We start from the raw sequence: 7,656 nt of genomic DNA on the forward strand, positions 1-7,656 counted from the left end.
TCCGGAATGGTCCGGAGGTAAAGATTGATATATAGGGACGGATGGTTGCGGACACCGGAAGTGTTTCGGGCGTCACCAGTAACGTACCGGGACCACCGGAGGTGGCCCCGGGGGTCCACCGGAAGGGGGCAACGACCCCGGGAGGCTAGATGGGCCAAGTGCGGGAGGGAACCAGCCCCTAGGTGGGCTGGTGCGCCCCCCACACTCAGCCCAAGGCGCAGGAGGTGGAGAGGGGGGAAACCCTAGGCGCTGGTGGGCCTAAGGCCCACCTTGGGGTGCGCCACCCCTCCCCCTTGCCTTGGCCGCCGCACCTCTCATCTGGGGGGGGCTGCCGCACCACCTAGGATGGGAACCCTAGGGGTGGCACCCCCTCCCCTCCTCCTATATATAGTGTGCACTTTTGGGCTTTTGGGGACATAGTTTTCCCTCTCCCTCGGCGCAGTCCTGCTCTTCTTTCTCCTCCTCTTTGCCGGTGCTTGGCGAAGCTCTGCCGGGAGACCTCGTCTCTCCATCGACACCACGCCGTCGTGCTGCCGGAGATCTTCCCCAACCTCTCCCTCCTCCTTGCTGGATCAAGGTGTGGGAGACGTCACCGGGCTGCACGTGTGTTGAACGCGGAGGTGCCGTGGTTCGGCACTAGATCGGAATCACACCGCGATCTGAATCGCCGCGAGTACGACACCATCAACCGCGTTCTAGCAACGCTTCCGCTTAGCGATCTTCAAAGGTATGAAGATGCACTCACCCCTCTCTCGTTGCTGGTCTCTCCATAGGAAGATCTGAATATGCGTAGGAATTTTTTTGAATTTATGCTCGTCTCGTCTCTCTCACACTCTCCCCCGCCACTCTCACTAGTGGGCTCGCTCACATGTTTTCACAGAAAAATCCTTTATGAAGGTTCTAAAAAATTGAAAGTACAAATTCATCGGAGTTCCATTTTTTGAAAGGTCAAATTTCATAATAGTTGAAATATAAATATTATTTTTTGAAACTTCAAACTTTTAAAGTTGAACTCTCAATGCATTCAAACAATGCTGAAAGATGAGCCATGAGTATTTCAAACCTGTAAAACTTGTGAAAGTGCAAGAAAAACTTCCCAAAATAGAAATAGCTAAATATGAATTTTTTATGGAGGTAAGACCAACAATGTTATATTTTGGGAACTTCCTCTATGGGCAAATACACGCGACAAGCCCCCGCACGAATATACAACTCTACGGAACCCACAACCGAGACTTCAAAAGCCGAGGTTGCATACGTAAATATGTGACGCAAGCACAACTACATACAACCGACCACTCATCGCCTTTTGTGGTTGTGTCTAGATGGGGTACTCTTAACACGAAATGCCGCCTTGACGTCTATCTATGCTTGTAGTTGACACTAACCACACGTGTCCCTGCGACTGTGGTTGTCGGTACTTGCAAGGCCTCATGGGAACCACATGGCTTTTGCTCCTTCTCGCACCTCTCTCTCTCTCTCTCTCTCTCTCTCACACACACACACACACACACACACACACACACACACACTCTCCCTCTCTCTCTCTGTTAGGCCTGCTCGTATGCATTTTCTCAGCTCTATTTTCATGTATGAAGGTAAAAAAAGTATGACTTTTTAGGAAGTTCAAATTTCAGAAATTGTTTCTTCCAAAAGTTCAAAGTTTTGGGTTTTAAAATTTTAGGAATTTTCAAAAATTGCTATCAGCATATTTTTTTGAAAGTCGGTACTATAACTACTAGAACTGGCAAAAATTGAAAATCTAAAATTGCCAACTATGAATAGTTTCCAAAAATAATAAAAAAGTTCTTGTCAGGATTTTTCGCGCTAGGGACAGGGCCACGGATGCCCTCCAATTAGTTGTGCCTCACTCTATGCATTTTAAAACTGAAACGAACAACGTATCAAGAAAAACCGAACAAGTCTAATGTTTTGCCTTTTGTTATGCTATGAAATCTACAAACCATACACAAATACCTTTTTTGGGTATAAAAATAAGGGGAATGGTTAGAATCAGCGGGCTGATTATCACGTGCTCGCGTCCGCCATCTTGATTGCATGCCACGTAGCTTATTGGACCACCCACGTCTCTGTCCCTCAACATATTTCTCTTAGCCTTATCTGGTGGAACGATAGGAGGCATCTTCTCTCAGCCATTTCCTTTCCTCTGCCTTTCTCAATCTCTTTCTTCCCACACAACTGAACTCGCTCCCAAGGAGGTTCCAAGGAACGCTGTTGCAGATGACCATCGACACCATCCAACGCCAACGCTCTCCTCAACCGTGGTTGGCCATGGACACTATCATCTCAAGCTCTTGCATCAACGTTCGTGTCGCCTGATCTGGGCAAGGCGAAGTGGTGGAGCAGACGAAGGCGATGAGGCGTTAGAGGATAGTCTTGTTTTTGCAACAAAGGACATGTTGCAATTGCAACAAGCTTCCTTTTGCAAAAGGGTTTTATTTTAGTCTCGCAAAAAGAAAATTCCTGATTTTGTTTCGTGCAACAAGGTCTTTGTTGTCAAAACAAATCTACAACAAAAGCTTTGTTTCAAAAAAATTCTATAACAAGACCTTTGTTGTTTTTTTGCAACAAATCCTCTTTTGCAGAAATTTTTGTAGCAGCATCCTTGTTGCAAAGGGTTGTCTACTCATGTCGTCACGTCAGAACAACCATTAGCGTGTCCATCCAAGCGTGTCCATCCAATGGTCAGCGAGGCGACGGACTTTTCTAATCACTAGTAGTTGTGTAAGTGCAAATGCACGTATTGATTAATGCGTAAAAACATGTTGTTTATGTTAATTTTAATCAGTTTTCAAGCGATATAATACATGCATATAATTTTTCAGCGAGATCAATCTTTCAGCTTTTGTGGACTCGGAAGGTTTTGTCTCGTTACAACATTCTATCAAATAAAAAGGATACAAATGGATAAACCCTGTGGCTATCAGAGGAAATTTCGAGGCTAAAAATAATATATATGTAGTAAAACTAATATGTGGTAGAAACCACAACTGCACTATTTTAATTGTTTATAGAGTGCGTCGCACACATTTTCTGTAGTTTTCTTAGGGCTGTAAGATGAAAACTAAAGTGTCTTATTCCAGTCTGGAGTTTATATCATATTTGAACTAAAACAATTCAAGACTTAGCGCCTGTTCGGCCCGGAGCGGAGTGTGCGGAGCGGCATTTTAATAACTATGCAAATTAACACTGGACGCCACTCCGCTCCGGCCCGGAGTCCGGGAGCGAAGGGGGTCCGAACGTGCCCTTAGTACTTGTTCACAGTCTCTCCGCTCCGTGGCTCTGCTCTCGAAGCGGACGGAGCTGTAGTTAAAATTCATGGAGCGGCTGTACTGGTGCTCTGTAGATTTTTAAATTTGTAGGAGCTGGTGGATTACCGAACGAGTCGTTAGTTCAAAACTACAATAGCGAAGCCCATGTCTCCCTAAAAATAAGACCATGTATCCCACATCCTATCAACACCCCATATAAAGAAAATTAATAGCGGAGAAAAACTTTGTTTGCTCCAGCAGCAATCGTGTAGATGTGGAAAACAAGTTGAGGAATAAACTTCAGGTTGTGAGGAATTTGAATGGTACTATGGCCACAACAACCACCTCTCGTATTTTGTACAAAATCTTAGAGCAATTTGATGAAAGCAATCAAAATGAATGTTCGTGGTAAAACCCCATTGACAAATCTAACAACTCACCACCAACACAAAGGCCAAGATAGCAAAATTAGTAATTCCATCAAATATTTTTTGTAACATGAAGTGAGAATTATAGATCATAACTCATACAAATAAACATATTGGTAAAGTTTGTGCCGGCTGATCATCTAGATTTCCCTGTCAACAGTTTTCTAGAAATTAACCATGTCTATATAGTAAATGTTAGCTTGTGGTAATGTTCTGCATGACCTTGAATTGATTGCATATTTTTTTACGTCTTCAACCATCTGCATCCAAATAATTAAGAGAAAAACAAATTATACACTTAACATGGATCCATGATCTCATCACATATAGTTTTCAGTTTGTTCTACATTATGACAAAGCTTACTTTTTCATGTCAAGCTATGCAACGGTACAAACAAATATCACTTCACTCCCAGTTTCATACATACATTAAGCATGGATAGTTTATCCCTTGTCATAAACTCATTTTGGCTTATATACAATGATATAAGCTCAATGGTACATTTGTTATAGCCATCACTCAAGCTTCCTTCAGTGTAGCATAGCATCCCTCCAATGTTGTCAACACAGCGCAATACATAATCTAGAATAAGAGAACAAATGTATGTCCATGATTTTTCAACCATCAATACACACTCAAACTATCTTTTTAAGGATTACTAATTGCAGAGGGTCATCATGCTGATTTAAAACCACCTTGAAATTACATGCTAATCATCATTTAAACCATCTTGAAATTATCTACAAGCAAGAAATACAACCAAAGGCAAACGCAAACACTCTTAACATACCTTCAGTACATGGCTGAACAGCAAGCCCATGTGTGCAAATTGCTCACACTCGCAGTCGAATTCATTGCCTCCATCTAGCATTGTAAGTTAGTTTGTAACCTTGTATGGAATTTTCAAGCATTTCTCTCTTTTCTCTGCTTCACTATAGATCACGATGTATGTCTTATGTTTTTCAATCTCTTCAACCTGATAAGCCCCACACTCATACAAAATGTGTCCAAAATGCTCAAACATAGCCCTCGTGTATATCTTGCTGGTATGCCTCTCCACTGCAAGGTTCGCCCTTAGTAGTGGTCTCCCCTAAATATACCAAAATTAGGGGAAAATGAGTGCTTATGATTCTCTCTATGTTGCGCAATATACCATCCATTGTCTTCTGCCCGTAGAATCAGAGCAGGGACTCACATCTACAATACCCGTGTTCTCTTCACCAACTTTACCATGCATGTGGTTATGTACAAACTTTCGATCAGCTTATGAGATGAAACTTTGCACTCCAGTATATGTGACTTACTGACAACAAATAACTCACAGCAACAAAATGTACTCACCGAGCAGACACTGACTATTTTTTGCATGCATTTTACCCTCGCCACATTTAGCTGGCTCTTCCCGTAGCGAATGCCAAAAACTTATTCCCATGAATACAGATTGTAAAAGTCACAGTCCTCGCCCAAGGAGTCGAATGTAGTTCCAAGAACATGTGTGATCACATTTTCAGCCGTCTTCTCTGCAAAAAAATCTTATGGCCCTCTCGGACGCGCAACTTCGATTCAGACACGGTGTCCTGCTTGGTGGAGCAGCACCAATCCTCAGCCTGCAAACACATGGCAGTAAGCATGAATTATCTGAATGCATGCTACAAACTCCTCTGAACACACAAAGTTATAGCCGCCTGTTTTCTTTACTGCAGTCCATTTTTCTTTACTACAGTCTTTGCATCGCTGATATCAAGGGGTATGAGTTTAATTCAGTTTTCTAACTACTATGAAGTCTGAACCCACAAACCTACAGATCCCTGATTTCTTTTGTTTTGTCATTTTTATGTACTAATTCTTTTCATCAGTCATCGCTCAAGGAAGCTTTCATTATTTTACTCTCAAGTATATGAATGCAGTGAACTTACTCCTCCCAACCTAGAAAAGTAGAGTTGCCTGAACTTACTCCTAACATTATTTATGTACTAATTATGTGAACTTACTGCAATCATTTCTTCTGTTCTAGAATCTTTGCATCTCGCACATCAAGAAACTTCAACTAAATACACTGTACGAACTACTCTTCAACCATATTGCTATAGTTGCCTGATTTACTCACTGTTGTCAATCATGCTTTACTAAGAACTTTGCTTCTCCGATGACATAACAAAGTGTTTTTTTATCTGAATGTTAATTATGTGAATCAACTTTAGTTACTCATCTGAACCCGCAACACTATAGCAGCCTGATTTCGTTACTGCTAGCATTCTTTCACGTAAATCTCTGTATGTCTAATATCATGGGTGGTTCAAGTAAATGCAGTCTACTAAATACTCTGATTCCAGAAACTTATAGCTGACATATTTGCGTCTCTTATAACATAAGGAAGCTTTACCACTAACCCCTTTATTCCATCCGGGTGCCTGCGAATACATCTTCCCTGTCAAGAGCTCGGGCGTTGGAGGGGAAGATTTCCCTTCTGCACGCTGCAACCTCTGTCGCCGCCAAGATCTGTGCTTCGCCGCTGTCGGCCACCATTTGCTATTCCGGCATTTGCCACTGGCCGTTGGTGCTACATCATGCTTTGGGTGTCCGCATGGAGGGTGGGTCATGGCCTGGGATGTTCTAAAGGAGCGCCTCGTCGAGCTCTGCCCCGTCCCCGCTTGGCGTCCCAGCCCAGCACGCGGCAAACAACGGCGGCGAGCGCGCGGTGTGCTAGCGGCCTCCCGCAACGCGTGGTCCACAACGCTGATGCAGTTCTGGAACCTCTTGGCCCGGCCGCTGCCCTTCCTCTTCCTTCCCAACGCACCCCATGCACCGGAACTCCCCCTCCTCGTGGCTCCGCTCATAGTACCCCCGCACCGCGGCGTCCCGCTCGAACAACCCAAGGAAGAACCCGGCCACCGCGTCCCCGCCGTCCTCCGGCTCGGAGTCCTCATCCTCGTCGTCGTCGTCGCCGTACTCGCTCGAGGATATGCACTCGGAGAAGAACTCATCGGCGGCGCGGAGGGCGTCCTTCTACGCGAGCGAAGCGGGGGAAGGCTGCTGCTGCGGCCTGGGAGCGGGGGAGGAGGGGCGGCGTCGAGCTGGGTAGGCGGGCGGGGAGGCGCGAGGTGCTACCGTGCTAGTCGGCGCCAGGTTCCTCGGGCTCCGCGGCCGGGCACTCGATCATGTGGCACTTCCGTTGGTTGGGGAGCGCGGATGGGGCAGAGATAGACCATACCTCGCCACCACGGACCTGCAGGACGAGGCGGCCTCGCGCTTGCCGCCGGGGAGCCTCGCGCGACGTCGTAAGCCCCTGGCGAGTAGAAAATCGAAGTGCGCCAACCCCTGGCCTCACGTCGGTTGGCGGCGAGAAGGGCCGACGGGGATCGAGCAGTTGTAGCGGTGAGAAGGGGCGGCGGGGCCTAGTGGTTGGCGGCGTGGGGTCATCGGGTGCCAGGCGGCGTGGCGTGTGGTTGGCTAGCATGGGGCGAGTGGGTTATCGTTTCGCTAGCGAGGGGGATTATTGTTTAGCTAGCGATCGATTTCGTTAACAGAGATTTTAGGTCATTAGATTAGTAATCAGACGACTAATATTGCGAATTGGATCTGTCATTTTGTGTTTTTTATAGTAGAGATCTGCTCGCAGGCGCGTAACACTATTCTAAAAGTAAAACCAAAATTACCGAGGCCCAGCCCAGCCCAACCCATTAAAAACAGAGCACACAGTTCTATTGTATCTGAAATTTAGCGCTATTTTTTTTTAATATTGTATTTTTTTATTTTTTTTGAAAAATAGTACGCCCATTTGAAAATTTTCAAATCTGGGCCTGCCTCGGCCCTGGTGTCACCGATAGGATCCAGTCGGCGTCGGCCACGTGGCAAAGCCGATAAGGGCCTCTCGGCCACGTGGCGGCCGACTACTGGCCAAACCACGTCGTCAGGCCAGTCGGCCAAGCCTGTCGGCCCTGGCATAGCCGATAGG

At 45.8% G+C, this 7,656-nt stretch overlaps 1 pseudogene; it reads right to left on the reverse strand.

The window, feature by feature from the left end:
• Positions 1–3,534: 3,534 nt before the first annotated feature.
• Positions 3,535–7,158, reverse strand: LOC123425356 (annotated as a pseudogene).
• Positions 7,159–7,656: the final 498 nt, after the last annotated feature.

Source organism: Hordeum vulgare, chromosome 2H (assembly GCF_904849725.1).
Source record: "Hordeum vulgare subsp. vulgare chromosome 2H, MorexV3_pseudomolecules_assembly, whole genome shotgun sequence".
NCBI lineage: Eukaryota > Viridiplantae > Streptophyta > Magnoliopsida > Poales > Poaceae > Hordeum > Hordeum vulgare.